The sequence below is a fragment of the Pan troglodytes genome, chromosome 15 (assembly GCF_028858775.2).
Source record: "Pan troglodytes isolate AG18354 chromosome 15, NHGRI_mPanTro3-v2.0_pri, whole genome shotgun sequence".
Classification (NCBI taxonomy): domain Eukaryota; kingdom Metazoa; phylum Chordata; class Mammalia; order Primates; family Hominidae; genus Pan; species Pan troglodytes.
In genome coordinates this window covers 88,441,993-88,460,404 of record NC_072413.2, presented here as the reverse complement: position 1 = coordinate 88,460,404, position 18,412 = coordinate 88,441,993, and the positions used below count along the sequence as shown (strand labels likewise).

Below are 18,412 nucleotides of genomic sequence, written 5' to 3'. Positions count from 1 at the left end.
GAGCTCAAACGAGTCACAATGGGGAGGCTAGTGACCCCCATCCATTCCCATGGCATCGTTTGAAGGGCTCTGGAGCCAGCCGCCTGGGTTCGAATCCTGACTGTCCCCCTCACCAGGTCCGTGGCCTTGGCCATCACTCAACCTGGCCCAGCCTCAGAGTCAGTGCTTGTCTCTGAACAATTAGGGCTGCGTGGGGGGCTAATATTTAGGACACGAATAAAATAATGTATAAGGTTAGCCCAGTGTGTGCTCTTTAGAAAACATCAGTTAACATTAACCATCATTCCATATGTTCACTTCCTGCCAGGCTCTGGGGAGGAAAGGGAGCCCATGGCAGACCAGACCCCTGGCCGGCCAGGGTCCCCGGGCCTGCGAGGAGGACGTTCGTGGGCGAGTGTGTGGTGGTGGGTGAACTGCGGCAGAACCCGAGATTGACAGCTGGAACCCTCTCCTCTTGCAGGTGAGGAAGATGACGCCTGGCAACACTATGCCTCACCCCTAGTTAGTGGCTCAGCCCAGACCTCGGGCTCCCGCCTAGCCCAGGACTCTGCCCGACTGTGGCCTTCTCGGCAAAGCTGGCACCAGGGTCAGAAGCCAGGGAGCAGAGAGGCCCATTGTTAAGGCTGGGAGGCGGAGTCAGGAAGCCTAGGATGTAAACCAATGGGAGACCACGGTGATGATGTAATGCTCGGCCTTCACCTTCATTGGCTGCCGGTCCTGCCACTCCAGACCCTGCTCTGGGGCTGTGCCTTTCGCCGCAGGTTCTCCCGCAGAGGGGGTCATTGGTCTGGGAAGGAGATTGAAGAGTGGGGGTTGGGGGCTGAGGACTGAGCCGGGAGCTGTCGTCCTTCCCTGAGCCTAGCAGGGAACTGACTGCTGCCTTTACTAAACACAAAGCTCCTGGGGGAGCCCGGGGAGCGGGTTCTAAACACCCCACCTCCTGCGGCAGCGCCGCGCCTGGCGTCTGCGGGGATGCAAATCTCAGGAGTGTTAGGAGGAGACACAGGCACCAGCCCCGCTAGCCTGGGAGGCAGCCTGGTACCCAGGAGGGAGGAGGGTGGGGGCCTGGGTCAGCAGAAATAAAGCATGCAGCTCTGTACTTACCACGTCCTCTAAACATCTGTGATGATTATAGGTCTGGGTGAAAAGCGTGGGACCCTCAGCCCAGAGCCGCACAAGACTTGGATTTGCTTTGGAAACCACTGTGCTTTTCAACAAGATCGTTCAAATGGCCTGGGTGGAGACGGGGAGCTGGAGAGTTGGGGATGGAAGCCGATTTTAAGCCTGGAGGAATCCAAACTGCACACAGTAGTCCAAGGCCCTGCCCCGCCTCCGTCCACCACCACCCTCCCCCCGCCCCCCCGCCATGAGGTCCATGACTGTATCCTCATTTCACAGATGAGGAGACAGGCACAGAGCAGCAGCCATGGCCATGTGGCCGGTCACGCAGTGGAGGGAGGCCCGGGGGCAGGAGAGGGGCGCCTAAGGCCACACAGCAGGGCTGCGCCGGCGCGCATGGCTGAGAGGCAGGTTCCAGGAGTTTCTGGGAGTTCTTGCTCAACATCAAGAAACTTCCACCAGGATCCACGGGGGGAAGTGGAAGCAGCCTTGTGATAGCAGTTTCAAAGACCTGGGCTCTGGCAAATAGGAAAAAACAGGCTGAGAAAACATAGCAGGCAGGCCTGCTTGTGAGGGAACCTGGCAGACATCCAACCAGCAGTCTGGTGGCCAATCCGGTACATCAGACATGCGCTTAATCCATCATTCGGCGGCGGGCAGGTCACTGGCCACACAGGCTTCAGACCTCCTGGCTTGAGGGAACTTGGGGTTGCCATCAGGCCCGTATGAATCAGAAATTCTGGGCTTCTCATCCCCCACCAGGCACCCCCACACTGTCCCTCCTCTGCATGTTTGCCTCTCCATTCTCTCTACCTTCACTGTCTCGGTTGCCTATGGTCACAGTGATACTCAATAAACCACCAAATCCAGTGGCTTAAGAGCATGTGCTTCCTTCAGCAGGGCAGTTCTGACCTTGGCTGGTCTCACTCATGTGTCTGCATCTGTGGTGAGCTGGCAGATTGGGGTGTAGATTGGGCTCTCCCACTTGTCCAGGTCCTCAGCTGGGACACCTGGGCTGGCTTGGCTCTGCTCTGTGTGGCCTCTCATGCTCCAAGAAGCTAGCCCAGGCTTAAGTACACTGAGGTGGCAGTTGCAGCCTGCAAGGCCTCTCGTGGCTTAGGCTCAGGACTGGCACATCATCACTTCTGCTGCTCTTCTCCCTGCTAAAGCAAGTATTGAGGCCACCCAAGATCCAGAAGGTGGAGAGGAGCAGCAGAGCCTCACTGCAAAGGGCACAAATGTGCAGAGGCCCTTCTCTGGATCCACAAATGCAGCCAGTGTACAGCAAACACCATCTCCGCCCCTTTCTCTCCACCTGTTGGCATACTTACTGTTCTTCAAGGCCCACCTGAAGTCTAGCTCTTTGTGAAGTTTTACCTAAACATTCCACCCTACACCCACCATAAGCTAAATGAATAGCAGGATACTATCTGGGGCGCTGGGTCCCAAAAGAAGGTGCCTAAAAGAGAAACAGGATGTGACTGGTCCTGTGGGCTCCGGCTGGGGAACTCTGCAGCTGGGACAGGAACCCAGAGACACCAGGGCCCTCCCCTGCCCAGGCCTTGGGGGAGCCCCTTCTGAGGACGAGAACCAAGGTCTGAAATCCCATGCTGCAGGCAAAGGCAGGGACTTCCACCCATCCTCCTGCCATCTACCAAGTATCCACTGAGGGCCTGCGGGTTGTTCCTGGCTCTGTGCTAGGCACTTTCACGCATCATCTCATCAAACCCTCCCAACAACTTACAAGGTGGTTATTGCTTTCCTCCCCATTTTACAGATGAGGAAACCAGGGAAATCAAGGGTGTTTGAGTGACTGACCGAAAGTCACACAGCTAGGAAGTAAAGGAGCCAGGATACAGGCCCAGAGCCCTGGTTTTATCTGAAACCAAAACCAGAAGTTCCTCTTCCAGCTGCCACCACCTCTCTGAGTATCAGCCCTGCTAATGACAATGGTAACATCAGCTCCGCAGCATCGTTCTAAGCACGGTACGTTAATGCGATCAGTTAATAAAAGCATCTTGCCTTAATTAATTTACTCCTCTCAATAACCCTTTGAAGTAGGTACAATCTTTACTGCCATTTGACAGATAAGGCACAGGGAGGTTAAGGGATTTGCTTAAGGTCACACCACTGGGAAGTGACAGAGGCAGGCTTTGAATCTTCACACACTTGCTACCACACACTCACCATTTTTGTAGTCAGGATTTCATAGGCTCAGGGTCCGAGGGGACTGGGGCATGCCAGGGGGGTGGGAAGGTAGGATGCAGAGCCGAAATAGGAGACACTGGAGCTGGGACAGGAGCCCAGAGAGAAGATGAGCAGCAGAGCATGGTCTCTGGCAGCCTGCGTCCCTCCTTTCCAAGTCACGATGCCAACCAGAAGCCCTAATCGAGGGTGGTGCTGGAGAGGCTCTGGGAGGAGACCGGGATGGTGGCGCATATGGCTGTGCCACCCTAGACCGCCCTTCAGGGAGGGTCCTGATGGCCTGGCTTGGCTTTTCTGCAGAAGCATCAGCTGGGGACAAGTAAGGGGCGGGGAAGGAAGCGAGAGGAGACGGAACTGCAGACTGGGCAGACTGGGTTCCCCATTAGCCAGGCCATATGTCCAAATGTGGACACATAAGTGCGAGCAGGCACCAAGCCTGGCGAGCCCAGCTGCAGAACAGCATGGGGAGAGCTCGCCCTGGGAAGCATGGCAGTGGGCTACAGAAAATAGGGAGGCTGCTGTGTACCCTGCCTGAGGCTGACATCTACTGTCAACCACCCTCTCTTCTAGCCACCCTGGGAGGCAGGGGCAATGGAGGCTCAGAGAAATTCATTGATTTGCCTGAGTTCACAGAGGGACTAATTGGGGAGGGCAGGATTTGAATCCAGGACTGCCTAATTCCAAAGCAGGTCCTTAGCCAATGCCCCAGACCCCTGGCCAGTTTGTAGGGTGAGAGGGAGTGCCCCTGTGGGCCTCAGTGATAGTGGCTGGGTTGGCTGACACCCCACCCAGCCTGCTAGAGGGGCACAAAATAACCTAGGCCCTGAATGAGTGGGCAAGGCCTGGGCTCACATTCCAAGATAGGCTCTCAGAGGGCATGAGACAATATCACAGGGCTTAAGCATAAGGATAGTGACCTCTAGTTAATGGAACACTTTTCTGTGCCAGGCACCAGCTAATGCAGTACATCTGTGAGCCGTCGCTTGCTCCTCACAGCAGGACCATGGGATTGATGCCGTCATTACCATCCTCCCCACGTTATAGATGAGGATATTGAAGAGAGGTGACATCTAAATGCAACCTGGTATCCTGGATTAGATCCCAGAACAGAAAAAGGACATTGGTGGAAAAACTGGAGACATCTGGATAAAGTCTGGAGTGGAGTTAATAGCAGTGTACCAATGTTAATTTCTTAGTTTTGATGAATGCACTAGGTAATGTCAGATGCTAACATTAGGTGACACTGGGCAAACAGTATACGGGAACTCTTGCTGCAACTCTTTTGTAGATCTAAAATTCTCTCAAAATAAAATGTTTAAAAATAAAAGAGGTTAAGTGACTTACCTGAGGTCATGCAGCTAGTGGGTACCACAGTGAGGATTTGGTCCCAGGTCATCTGGCTGCAGAGCCCAAGCTGTGACCACCACACTCTGCCAACTCAGGACACCACTCTGTCACCTGCCCCTCCCTAGGAGGCTTTCACCCAGGGCTGCAGGTGCCCATGGGCATTGTGTCAGAGGGTGGACAGGCCTATGCCCAGCGCCATGGCAGGAGGTGCCAGGGCAGAGTTACCCACAACGCAGTATTGGAGGGAGAAGCACACATACCTGGGTCTGTGCTCAGTCCCAGCCCTGCCCCATCCTAGCTCCAGGACCTTGGATGAGCAAATTCTTCTTTCAGATGTCTTCAATTATCCAAATCCTGACTGTCTTCCGACACCCAATCCAACTCCCATTCTCTCCCTCTTGCCATTCCTTCTCCTTGGGCATCTTCTTTGCATGTGGAAAAAGTGGGGTTCCAGACTGGATATTTCCAGTCCACCCTACCCCCCACAACCAGCCAGCTGTGTTCCTTGATGTCCTTGGCATTGTTCACTGTCAAAAATAAGAGCTGGCCAGGCACAGTGGCTCACACCTGTAATTCCAGCACTTTGGGAGGCCGAGGTGGGTGGATCATCTGAGGTCAGGAGTTCGAGACCAGCCTGACCAACATGGTGAAATTCCATCTCTACTAAAAATACAAAAATTAGCCAGGCATAGTGGTGTACACCTGTAGTCCCAGCTACTTGGGAGGCTGAGGCAGGAGAATCGCTTGAACCTAGGAGGCAGAGGCTGCAGTGAGCTGAGATCGTGCCATTGCACTCCAGTCTGGGCAACAGAGTGAGACTCTGTCTCGAAAAAAAAGAAAAAAATAAGAGCTTCCCCTGAGAGGTGCCAGACAAGGCCCCTGTTCTGCAGGGTCTTCCTCCCAGCTGTGAGGCTCTGATAACTCCCACACTTCCCTTTGTTCTCTGATGTAAGGGTGGCTGCTGCTTCCTGCAGGTTCCACCTCTGTGTTATCCTGGTGTCTCCTTCTCATCTTTTCAGTTCTCCAAAACAGAGGGAATGGCATCGGGGAGTAAAGGGGACTCGGACTGGGCAAGTGTTTAATTGTTATATTGAATACTGTAAGTTTCTTATATTAAATTATACTGGAAAAACAAAACCAACAAGTGCTGTGTGACCCATAGTTTGACCTGAAGAATGGGGCCACTTATTCCCAAGAAACCCCATTAACAACAGTGCCTGTGCCACCTCTCTGGCATAGCTTTGGGAGGTAGACCAGCCTGTACTTGAATCCAAACTCTACCACTTATTCGCTACGTGACCTTGGCCTTGTTTCTTAACCTCTCTGAGCCTTAGGGCTTTTTTTTTTTTTTTTTATCTGTAAAATGGAAATAATCATACCCGCTTCTTAAGGCTGTTGCAAGAATTTGACGAGATAATATATACGTGGCACTTCTCACAGAGCCCAACAATGAGAGTTCAATAAGTGGCAGCTTTTGTTACTATTATAGTGATCAGCGTTGGAGAGATTCTTACACGACAAAGGAGTTCATTTCATCTTTGTGTGTGGCTAGCAGCCTCACGTGGAGAAAAATTCTACTTTGTGTCTATATCAGTTAGAACTGCTGCATTAAAAATCACTTTAAACCTCCGTTGCTTAGGCCAGGACCAGTGGCTCACACCTGTAATCGCAGCACTTTGGGAGGCCTAGGTGGGCGGATCACTTGAGGTCAGGAGTTCAAGAGCAGCCTGGCCAACATGGTGAAACCCCATCTCTACTAAAAATACAAAAATTAGCCAAGTGTGGTGGCACACGTCTGTAATCCAAGCTACTCAGGAGGCCGAGGCACGAGAATCGCTTCAACCCGGGAGGTGGAGGTTACAGTCAGCTGAGATCATGTCACTGCACTCCAGCCTTGGCGACAGAGTGAAACCCTGTCTCAAAAAAGAAAACAAACAACAACAAACAAACAAAAAAACTCCGTTGCTTAAACCAGCAGTCATGTATTTTTTGTTTTTTATGTGTCTGTGCATCGGCTGGGGGTCGGCTGACTTACGCTGGGTTGGTTTGGTGGTTCTTCAGGGGTTTATGGACTCATGCATATGTCTGCAGCTAGCCAGCTTGAGGTGGTTCTACTGCTTTTGTCCTGCTCCATAGATCACGACACTAGCCTGAGCATATTCTTCTTATGGTGATGTCAGAGGTGCAAGGGGACAAGCTCCATCATGCAAGTGCTGTGTCATGTTTGTTAACATCCCATTGGCCAAAGCAGGTCACATGACTGAGGCTAAATCAAAGCGTGAGGAACTGCCCCCTGCCCACCATAGGGGGGCACTGCAAAGTTACATGGCAAAGGACATAGTTATAGGGAAAGGTGAAGAATTGCGTCTGTTAATGTCATCAAACTACCACACTCCATGCCCATGACCCCAATTATCCAGGTCCTTCCAGTATGCAAAATTCATTTTTTCCCATCACAAGACTCCAAAACAACCCCTAAGCAACCAATGGCATCGAGCCAAAATCCACTTTCTCATGGTCTCATCAGGTTCAGATGCAGCTCCTCGTAATCCAGAGATCTATGGGTAAGTTATCCACCTTACCTGCAGTAAACATTGCCACTCAAACAGGGGAAGAAACAGAGGCCCATAGCCGTCACTGGTCCATAGCAATTCTGAAATCCTGCTAGGAAAATGTTTCCAGTTGCCTTTGTCCTGGTGGTAGGTAATATTCCCTGATTAGCTCCCAGATTTCCATCCAGAGAGAGGTTCATCTCCATTTTCTGCATGGCTCCTGCTCCAGCCTCTGTGATGTTCTTCCTTTTCTATCACCCTCCTTAGTCACTTCTGAAGGCATTGTAAAACACATCCTTTAGGCAGTCTTTTCAGACTGCTTCCTACCCAGAGGTCTTTTTGCATTTTAAACAGCCTTGGTATTTTTTCATGCAGGCTGGGAGTCCTTTTGCCAACATAACACTCTAAAAACTTGATGGGTTCCCTATATCTTGAATTCCGTTCTACCCCATGTACTAAAACTCATATCAACAGAACACATTCAAAATTCTCTATATTGCTTTTTTGTGAGACAGAGCCTCACTCTGTTGCCCAGGCTGGAGTGCAGTGGTGCAATCTCAGCTCACTGCCACCTCTGCCTCCCAGGTTCGAGTGATTCTCGTGCCTCAGCCTCCCGAGTAGCTGGGATTACAGGCAAGCGCCGCCATGCCCAGCTAATTTTTGTATTTTTAGTAGAGATGGGGTTTTGCCATGTTGGTTAGACTTGATCTCCTGACCTCAGGTGATCTGCCCACCTCTGCCTCTCAAAGTTCTGGAATTACAGGTGTGAGCGACCGCACTGGGCCTTTTCTATATTCTTTCTAATACTACTTTCAAACTAGGCAGTTATTTTCTGAAGTCATCTCTTTTTTTTGCAGTACCTTATCAAACACAACCATAAAAGCCAAAGGATGCTTTCAGTATTCTGCCTAGAAATATTTTTGCCCAAGACCAAGAGTTCATTAGATACACTTATTTCCCAATAAGTTACTAAAGACAACAATTTTAGCTAATAATTCCCTATTACACAATGGGGTTGCCTCTTCTTCCACCTCCAATTGCAGTTTCTTTGCTATTTTTCCTGCCTCCCCTAATAGTTTACTCATTCCTACCACCCAGTCCTAAAAAACCAGTGCTGCATATTTTAAGTTTTGTTATGGCAGCACCACACTTCTGGGTACCAATTTATGTACCTGTTAGCAGTTGTTCCATAATGAACTATCCCAAATCTCTGTGGCTCAAAATAGCAATCATTCCTCATTCCTCACATGTCTGTCAGTCAGCTGGGTGTTGGCTGATTCAGGCTGAGCTTGACTGGTTCTCCTCATCTCTAATGAGCTTTGATCTAGGTGATCAGCTGCCTTAGGCTGAGTCAGTTGGGGATGCCCCTGTTCCATGCATCTCCCGCCTCCTGCTGGGACCAGTGGGCTATCCTGGGTATGTCCACCTGAAGGCAATGATAGTGGCACAAGAGAGGAAACTCAGTCCTGCAAGCCCTTTGCAAGTCTCTGCTTGAGCCATATCTGCTATCACCCCGTTGACCAAAACACGTGGCTAAGGTTAAATCTCAAAATCAAGAGGTAGGGAAGTACCTCCCACCTACAATAAGGAGGGCACTGCAAAGTTACATGGCAAAGGGTGTGCACAGAGGGAGGGCTGAAGAGTGGGAGCCATTCATGAAACCTGCCACTGTGGCCTGAGGCAAACACTCTCGTACTTCTATTTCTCTGCACCTGCTCTTTCTCTTCCTGGAATATTCCTTATAATGGTACAACCAGGTTGTATCTTCATTTTTCAGATGAAGAATCTGAAGCTGGAAGAGGTGAGGTTGCTTCATCAAGATTACAACAGCTAATGAGTGGCAGAATCTGCATTTGAATCTAGACCTGTTTGGACACATGTTTGGTGCCCACTAGAGCATATGAAATGTTGGGTACAAAAAAAATAGATAGAATAAATAAGACCTAGTATTTGACCACACAACAAGGTAATTATAGTCAAAATAATTTAATTGTACATTTAAAAATACCTAGAAGAGGCCGGGCGTGGTGGCTCACGCCTATAATCCCAGCACTTTGGGAGGCCGAGACAGGTGGATCCCTTGAGGTCAGGAGTTCGAGACCAGCCTGGCAACATGGTACAACCTCATCTCTACTAAAAAAACAAAAATTATCCGGGCATAGTGGTGCATGCCTGTAATCCCAGCTACTCAGGAGGCTGAGGCACGAGAATCACATGAACCCGGGAGGCAGAGGTTGTGGTGGCTGAGATCGCACCACTGCACTCCAGCCTGGGTGACACAGTGAGACTCTGTCTTAAAAAAACAAAAACTAGAAGAGTATAACTGGATGTTTGTAACACAAAGGATAATAAATACTTGAGGGAATGGATAGTCTGTTTTCCATGCTGTGATTGTTATGCCCTGCATGCCTGTATCAAAACATCTCATGTATCCATAAATATATATACCTACTATGTACCCACAAAAATTAAAAATTAAAAAATAAATCAAGTATACAAAATGAAAGGCAAATCACTTCTGTGATGGTCATATCCATAGGGTTCTTGAATTGTAGAACCTAATGTTGGCTCACAAGCGAGGAAAAAGTGCCATTTATTAGGAACAAACTGGATAGGTTATAGAAGTTAAAGAAAAGCTGAAGAAACAAAGGCAGTTTCAGAAAACTTTGTCAGAAGTGCGGTTTTGGAGGGCACCACTGGGAGGGGGACTTCAGGCTTCTTTGTCATTCAGCCTAAGTGACAGGCACCCAGAGAGTCTGATTGGTCCAGCCTGAGCATTGTGCCCGCCCACTGATCTCATGGGATGGAAGAGGGGTGGTTTCTTAAAAAGAAATGGTGACCAACATGGTGGCTCATCCCTGTAATCCCAGCACCTTGGGAGGCTGAGGTGGGAGAATCATCTGAGCCCAAGAGTTCGGGACCAGCCCGGGCAACATAGGGAGACCACATCTCTACAAAAATTAGAAAATAATGATAAGCCGATTGTGGTGACTTACACCTGTGGGTCTCTGCTACCCAGGAGGCTGAGGTGAGAGGATTGTTTGAGCCCAGGAGGTCAAGGCTGCCATGGACTGTGTTTGACCTATTGTACTCCAGCCTAGGTGACAGAGAGAGACCCTGGCTCAAAACAAAACAAACAAACAAACAAAAAACCAAGGAAGGAAGGAAGGAAAAAGAAAGAAAGAAAGAAAGGAAGGAAGGAAGGAAGAAAGAAAGAAAGAGAAAAGAAAAGAGCAAGCAAGCAAGCAGGCCTGAGTGAGTGAAATTACCACAGAAAGGAGAAAGGAGGAGGGAACCTCGCTCTGGGAAAGCTCATTTCCTTCATTTCCTTTACAGTGCAGTTGTTGGGGTCATGGACTTGAGAACCAGGCTGTCTGGGTTTGCAATCCTGGCTTTGCCGCTTACTAGTTGTGCTTAACTAATACAGGCAGGGCACTTAGCCTTGCTATGCCTTAGAGTCCTCACTGGTAAAATGCTATTGTGCAATACCCCATCAGCCTCAGTGAGTTATTGTGAAATGTAAATGAACTCACCTGTGTCATGAGCACTGTCATGCATGTGTAATGAGCATTCCACTTGTGTCACTGTGTCAGGGGAACTGGGAGAGTGAGTGGAGCACTTAGGAAACATCCACTCCCGGGAGAGACAACACAGGCTGCCAAGGTGGGGCCTGCTAGCCGAGGCACCTGAGGCCATGACCAGGCATGTCCCCCTGGCCTGGAGAGGCACAGAGAGCTGCCAAGCCGGTCCTACTCCTGGGCGCTCTGTTTCTGGATGGAGGAGTTCTGAGAACTCAGGGGATGCAGCTGCTGTTGAGTCATCATAGAAGGTTCCCTTGCAAAATGGGACAAGCTTACTTTCCTGTTTCTGAGTCTCCTGTTCTGGCATTGCAGTTGGGGCCTCCTGGGTGCTGGAACCAGTGTCGCGGAGGGTATGGCTTCCTGCACCGGTACCAGATGAGAAGGCATGTGGGCAGGCGGAATGAGCACTAGACTTGGTTCCAGAGATTCTGCCTGAACTGTCGCTCCACCCTCCCATGAGCTACGTGGACTTGGGCAGGCTCCTCCCAAGCTGACAGTGTCATCTGTCCAGGGAACGGGGAAGCCCAAGGGCTCCAAGCGCTACCATAACTTCAATCCTGACACTCAGAGCTTAACCCCAGAGCTGGTGCCACCTTTTCCTCTCTCTCACCCCAGGGCCTTGTTTGTTTCCAGCATGACTGGGCGGCTCTTCCGTGCCACCCTCTATGACTTGTCTTTGCTTTTCTGCTTAAGCAGTCTCCAGGGTTAAATCAGGCCAATGAAAGCATTGGGTTACTTGACTCTGTGTGGGTGGACCCCACCTTATGCAGACCTGGTATTGCCCAATGGCGAGAGGATGGCAGAGGCCTGTCTTCAGTCCTCTCACTGACGTTTCTGATGGTGTGCGCTGGCCAGGCACTGGGCTGGGCAGTGGGTGGTGTGTCCTGGAGAGGTAGGGTGAGCTCCCCCAGCATTAGAGGTAGGAGGCAGCATATGCTTGGTTCAGAGAGGCACAAAACACAGGGGAGCTTCCTGGGACCCTTTGCTTACATCCGCACTCCACAGGCCACCAGGCAGGATGTGCCCCCAGCCTGGCTGTTCTCTCATAATCTCATGATCTCAAGGAAGGAAATCGGGTTAGCCTGACAGGCTCATCTTTTACAAAGCAGCTTGTTTTTTTGTAAGGTTTGTTTCATTGCCCTATGTGACCCTAGACTGCAAGAAAGCCAATAGACAAGACCATCAGCCACTCGGATGGTGGAATGGGAAAGGACCGTGGATATCGCCCAGTCCCATCCCCTCATTTTTTAATCTTTTTAAAAAAATTAAGTCAGGTGGCCAGAGTTTCACATCCTGGCTCTGCCACGGGGCAGCTTCAAGCATCGTTGTGCCTCTATTTTCCCACCTGTCAAAAGGGAACAGCACTGTTCTCTTTCAAGATAAAATAATGATGCCAATAAAATGTGCTGGGTGGTTGTAAGCCTCAAATGACCTAAGACATGAGCATATTTACAGCAGCGCCACACATGTCTCCAGGGCTCCCCAACATCCAGTCCAGTGCCTGCTGCTCCATCTGAGGCTGGGGGGTCCCTGGAGAAAGCTCTGTGCCCTCCTGGAAGAGGCTATGTCAGGAGCACCCTGGAGGACCTGCCCTATCCCAGGGGCTGGGCCAAGCCATTATTCTGCCCACCCTGCCCCCTCCCCAAACACTTTGACCCCCATGTTGTGATTTCTAGGCTGCCATTCCCACACCCCAGGCTCTACCAGTCCAATTTGTTCAGATATTCATTTCCTCTCCCTTCCTATCTCCCCTCTTCAGACAAGAATCTCTCCCTCCCCACAAATCTCATCCCAACTGCTAATTTCTTCTGAAAACCTGACCCTCTCTGCATGCTAGGATGTAAATGACTTGCCAGGGGCTCCACTTAAGAGGATATGAGGAAACCAGTTTATGCCCCTGTTGGAAGCTGTTTGATTAATAGTGCTTTTCAAGGTGTTGTTCAAGACTGGGGAGGTCTCTGGCATGAAGTTGAGGGTCCAGGCAAAGGCAGAGGTAACATGAAAGAACAATTGTCCAAGCAGAAGCTGGAAAAGTTGGCCCTGCGGGCATCCAGCTGCCATAAAATGCCATGATTTTTTGTTAGTTTTGTGTCAGCTTCATGAGCAAGAGTGAGGAGAAAATTCAAAGCTTGGAGAAGAAATTCAGAAAATCAATGTTTCCATCAGCTTCATTTGCTAACTGTTGATCTGAGAGACGAGGATGCCTGACGTGTTCTTAGGGGTTGATTCTGACACTTTGTCCTAACTTGTATATTAAGAAGTGAGACAGGAAAAATTAAAAATGACTGTCCTTCATTTGCACAGGACAAATAAAGGGACATGTTGTTTTTGGCTGTCCAGCATCCATCCCCTTTCTAATTCACTCCCATTTCCTTTTGGGGAATTACCTCCCTGTCATGTTTTTTGTCTCAGTGGGGAGATGATTCCAGGTATGGCACCCTACCATGAAGCACAGGGGATAGAGGCTCCCCATCTGGGGCCTGTGATCTCGGCTCAGCCACAGGGACCATCTCTCCTGTTCTCAGGCTATCTAGTCCACCATATTGCTGGAAATGGAAGTCACCACCAACAGCTGGTCACTCGGGGTAGTGGAGTGGGCAGAAGGCATGGCTCATGTCCAGCTTTGCCATGACTAGTTATGTGACCTTTAATGTGTCGTTTATCTTCTCTGGGACCTCATTTTTTCATCTGTGTAACAGCCAAATGTCACAACCGTGACTTTGAGTAAAAGAAGCTGAACACAAATAACACATATTATATGAGTCCATTTATATACAGTTCAGGAATAGGCAACACTAAACTTTATTATTTAAGGATGCATACATAGCAAAATCATTTTTAAAAAAGGAAATGGGCCAGGCACAGTGACTCACACCTGTAATCCCAGCACTTTGGGAGGCCAAGGCGGGTGGATCACTTGAGGTCAAGAGTTGGAGACCAGCCTGGCCAATATGGTAAAACCCCGTCTGTACTAAAAATACAAAAATTATCTGGGCGTAGTGTGGCATGCCTATAATCCCAGCTACTCAGAAGGCTGAGGCAGGAGAATCACTCAAACCTGGGAGGCGAAGGTTGCAATGAGCCGAGATTACGCCACTGCACTCCAGCCTGGGTGACAAAGTGAGACTCTGTCTCAAAACAAAATATAAAATAAAATAAATTTTAAAAAATGAAAAGGAAATGATCTTCATGAAAGTAAAGCAGTGAGTACCCAGGAGACAGAGGGAGTGTGAGTGAGGAGGGCCACCTGGGGAGGCTGGTATCATCTGTCATTCAAGCTTGACCTGGGTTGTTGGTTACACAGGTGTTTTCCTTATGATTATTACAATTACAGTTATTCATACACTTTCCATTTGTGTATGTCCTCTTCTGTATGTCTGCCATGATGATGATGGTGAAAAAGAAAAGAATGGATGATGGATTTAAAGAGTCTTGTAAACTGAAGTGCTGTCCACATATTAGGGCTCAGGAAGAACCTCCTCTTCTCACCTGTCCTTTTTCTCCAGGTTCAGAATCCAGAATGTCCACACTAAAAGGAACCATTGTAGTCCAGCCTCCCATGTCCCATTTTACAGCGGGGCAAACTGAGGCCTAAGAAGGCAAAGACATCTCCTCTTCCCTGTCTCCCCCTACCCTCCCAAGGGTTCCAGCCCCGAGATATATGCCCTCCTGGAACCCAATGCTCCCTTCTTGCCTTGAGCACCTGGAGTGTGTGTGCGAATCCAGCCACCTTGGAATTAAGAGCCCACAGGGCATTCCCTCTCCTTGGGAACCAGTTCCAACGCCTTCCATCTCAGGCTGAAAAAAAAAACATTTGCAATTTCCTCCCACCCACGACTCCTTTCAGATGCGCTCAGCCTCAGGCGTGGACGAGGGCTTTATTATTTTTTAAAGAACGCACACACACCCTCCCGAGCTCCCATCAGCCCTCTGAGCATCCTTCTGCAAACCTCTCCAAAGGCATAAAAACCAGGCTGGGGAAAGGGCTGGGCCTGCTGCAGGTGAATCTAAGATCTGGCTCAGACATTACAAGCGTGCAAGAGGCTCCCTTGTCTCCTCGTTCCCTCAGCAGATGCAGCCTTATTTCCCTTTGAATAAATTGCCTCCAGCTTGGTGAACCAGGAACTTTACGAGCAGTCCTGCTCCCAAGCCCAGTAATTTGCCAGAAATTAGCAGTGACTAAGATGCACCAGCCTCTCTTTGTTCTGGGCAGTGGGGATCAGCTTGTCCTGAGTTTTCATTTTCAGCACTGGTCAGAGAGCTGTGGACACTCAGCCACCCAGAGGCCCCAGGCCTGGGGTTAGGGGTGGGGGTGCTGCTCTTCTCTGACATTCGCCTTTGTCCCTGTGGCCTGGCTCAGGCTGAGGAGGGAGGTGCCACTAACTTTCCATAACATTTGTTCTTCTTTGTTTCTTTCCCATTTCCTTCTCACTTGTCTTCCAGAATAAGAAAGAAACAAAGAGGCAGACAGAAGGCCATTTTCACTGCTTCGTTAAAAACTGAAAGTTTTGTGATAGACTGGTGAGATCCTCCAAGTCCCTGGCCTCTAAGAGCCAGAGGGGAAAGGCCACTGAGTCTGTTGAGCCGTAACCTGTCCACTCACGGGCCCAGCCCAGGCAGGCCACAGAAACACGGCCACCACCCCAGTGAAATGGGCTCCATTTATGAAGGTCCATGTCTGGGCCTGGGTCTGCAATTTAGAGGTTGAGTACTTTTGTGCATTTCACCGCTCCAAGCTTCGGTTTATGCATCTGTAGAATGGGTATGATGTGGTAGAATTAGATATGGTCCACTGGATAAGATGAAGAGGCAGGACTGGCTACATAATTTGCAGGGCCCAAAGCAAAATGAAAATGTGCAGCCCCTCATTCAAAAATTATTAAAACATTTCAAGATGGTGAAAACAAAGCATTAAACCAAGTGCAGGTCCCTTCTGATATGACTGCCTAGATTGTACACCCATGACACCAACCCATTCATTCATTCATTCATTCAGCAAATAGTGGGGACCTACTTTGTGCCAGGTACAAGTCACAAGACCTAACAAATGCCAAGTGCTCACAGGCCAGGTTAACAGTAGGTACTCAGGAAAGGAAAAGATATCTTTTTTTTTTTTTTTTTTTTTTGAGAAAGGGTCTCACTTTGTTGCCCAGGCTGGAGTGCAGTGGTATGACCACAACTCACTGCAGCCTCAAACTCCTGGGCTCAGTAGCTGGGACCACTGACGCACGCCACCACGCCCAGCAAATTTTTTAAATTTTTGTAGAGGCAAATTTTTAAAATTTTTTAAATGTAAATTCTTGCCATGTTGCCCAGGCTGGTCTCAGACTCCTGAGCTCAAGTGACTCACCTGCCTCGACCTCCCAAAGTGCTGGAATTACAGGCATGAATCACCGTGCCTAGTGAAAAGATGCTTTTTACTTCCTGTAAACCTCAAGCTATAATATAGCATGCATTGTAATCCCATCTCACATATGCAAAAACAGACAGCAAGAAACTTATCAAAGGTCCACAGCTAGTAAGCAAGAAAAGCAACAGCTGAACCCAGTTCTGATGAGAAGGCCCACAGCCTTTCCAGCTTCATAGGCAACTCCAGCAAGCAGACATGAGTAGGGAGGAGAGTCCCAAATCTCAGCTGAAATTCAGAGGGCAAGGTCTCCCTTAAAGAAGTGGGGATGGGCTGGGGGTACTTTCTCACTTGGGTACCCACCAAGTCTCCAGCCCTAGCCCTAGCCCCTGATGCTAGAGAACCTCCTGGAATCATTGGTTCCTCCTAGGCTGGCTAAGAGCCAAGGGCCCAGAGACCCTTTGAGTGACTGCTTAGAAGCCAGGGAGTCACCAGGGTGAGAAGGGACATCAACAGGGCCACACAGAGGGTCTTGGGTACCAATCCAAATGTCCCAACCATTCTCAAAGGGACAAAGAGAGGACATTGCAAGCCAGACGTGACTGCAAAACTGACATAAATTTTGTAAATGCACCATCTGCCATTGAGAATATAAATATGGTCATTCCATCAATAAAGCAAGTAAATTTCTTTCCAACTCAAAAATGTAGCAGAGGCCAGGTACGGTGGCTCATGCCTGTAATCCCAGCACTTTGGAAGGCTGAGGCAGGTGGATCTCTTGAGATCAGGAGTTGGAAACCAGACTGGCCAACATGGTTGAAACCCTGTCTCTACTAAAAAGTACGAAAATTAGCTGGGTGTGGTGGCACATGTCTGTAATCCCAGCTGTAATCACACACTTGTAATCCTCCCGTGACTCGGGAGGCTGAGGCACAAGAATTGCTTGAACCTGGGAGGTGGAGGGTGCAGTGAGCCAAGATCACACCACTGCACTCCAGCCTGGGCTACAGAGCAAGATTGTTTAAAAAAAAAAAAAAAAAAGTAGCAGAAATTGCACTGGGAGACGGGAGGTTCTGATAAGAAAGATCACCTACTGTGAGCTTGGCACATAAAAGGAGCTGAGTATGTGCTAGTTCAACCTGAAAATAAGTTCTTCACTAAAGTGGACCGAGACCAGCCTTTAGGCTCCAGAGCAAAGATCAGTTGGGCTGTGTTTGCCTCAAAATCAGGTGCCTCTTCTTCCCAGACAAGGCAGCCACGTAGAGGAGTGTAGGCTATGTACTGCGCAACAAGAATGATAGACCTGGAGTTAGGCAGCCTGCGAGAGAGGCCGGATGAGGTGGATCTGCTTCCTTAAACCACAGGTGGATCCCCAGAATGGATAGCAATGGACTAGTGCCTCCCACCCCACTCCGTTACCCGCTGAGCCCACCAGCCTCAGCTCCCTACATAAAAATCCCTGCCTGATCTTTCAGAGCTGACAGTGAAGAGAGAGGCCCCTACAGCTCCAACTGTTGAGGGTCTCCCAGACCCTCTTTAGGGCGTCCACACTCATTGCCACACTACTACCATGTGGCTTTGGGGGCCCAGGGTGCTGCCCCCTCTTTACCATTCCTTCTAATTTCCCTTCACTCCCCTTTGCCCACCCAGCAGCAGACCAAAACCTTTAATCAAGACTGGATTAGGATCGGCCAGGCATGGTGGCTCACACCTATAATACCAGCACTTTGGGAGGCCAAGGCGGGTGGATCACCTGAGGTCAGGAGTTTGAGACCAGCCTGACCAACATGGTGAAACCCCGTCTTTACTAAAAAAAAATACAAAAATTAGCCGGGCGTGGTGGCAGGTGCCTTAATCCCAGCTACTTGGGAGGCAGAGGCAGGAGAATCGTTTGAACCTGGGAGGCAGAGGTTGCAGTGAGCTGAGATTGAGCCATTGCGCTCAAGCCTGGGGGACAAGAGAGAGACTTCTCTCAAAAAAAAAAAAAAAAAAAGACTGGATTAGGATCCCTGCGATGCCAAAGGGGAAATAAACAGTCGCCCGCAGACGGGCCATCTGGCTTGCTGGCTCCAGCTCTCTCCGAGCCCACAGGCCCTGCCCCAGCCCCATGGGATTCGGGGCAGTGTGAGGGGTTCACCCACCAGCTGCTCCCCCGCCCCTCCTGCCTTGGGGACCCTACACCCTTCTGGGAGTAGGCCACTGCTACTTTTCTTCATGTTAACCCAAAGAAATAGAGGAGGTGGCTATGTGGGAAACAGAAA

The 18,412-nt window shown here is 49.7% G+C and overlaps 1 long non-coding RNA gene across 1 annotated transcript; it reads left to right on the top strand.

Moving 5' to 3' along the window:
- Positions 1–17: 17 nt before the first annotated feature.
- LOC107968233 (uncharacterized) lies at positions 18–4,641 on the top strand. The gene is made up of 4 exons (XR_001709289.4): positions 18–116; positions 308–460; positions 1,136–3,105; positions 4,273–4,641. It is a non-coding gene; the product is annotated as an uncharacterized LOC107968233 (long non-coding RNA).
- Positions 4,642–18,412: the final 13,771 nt, after the last annotated feature.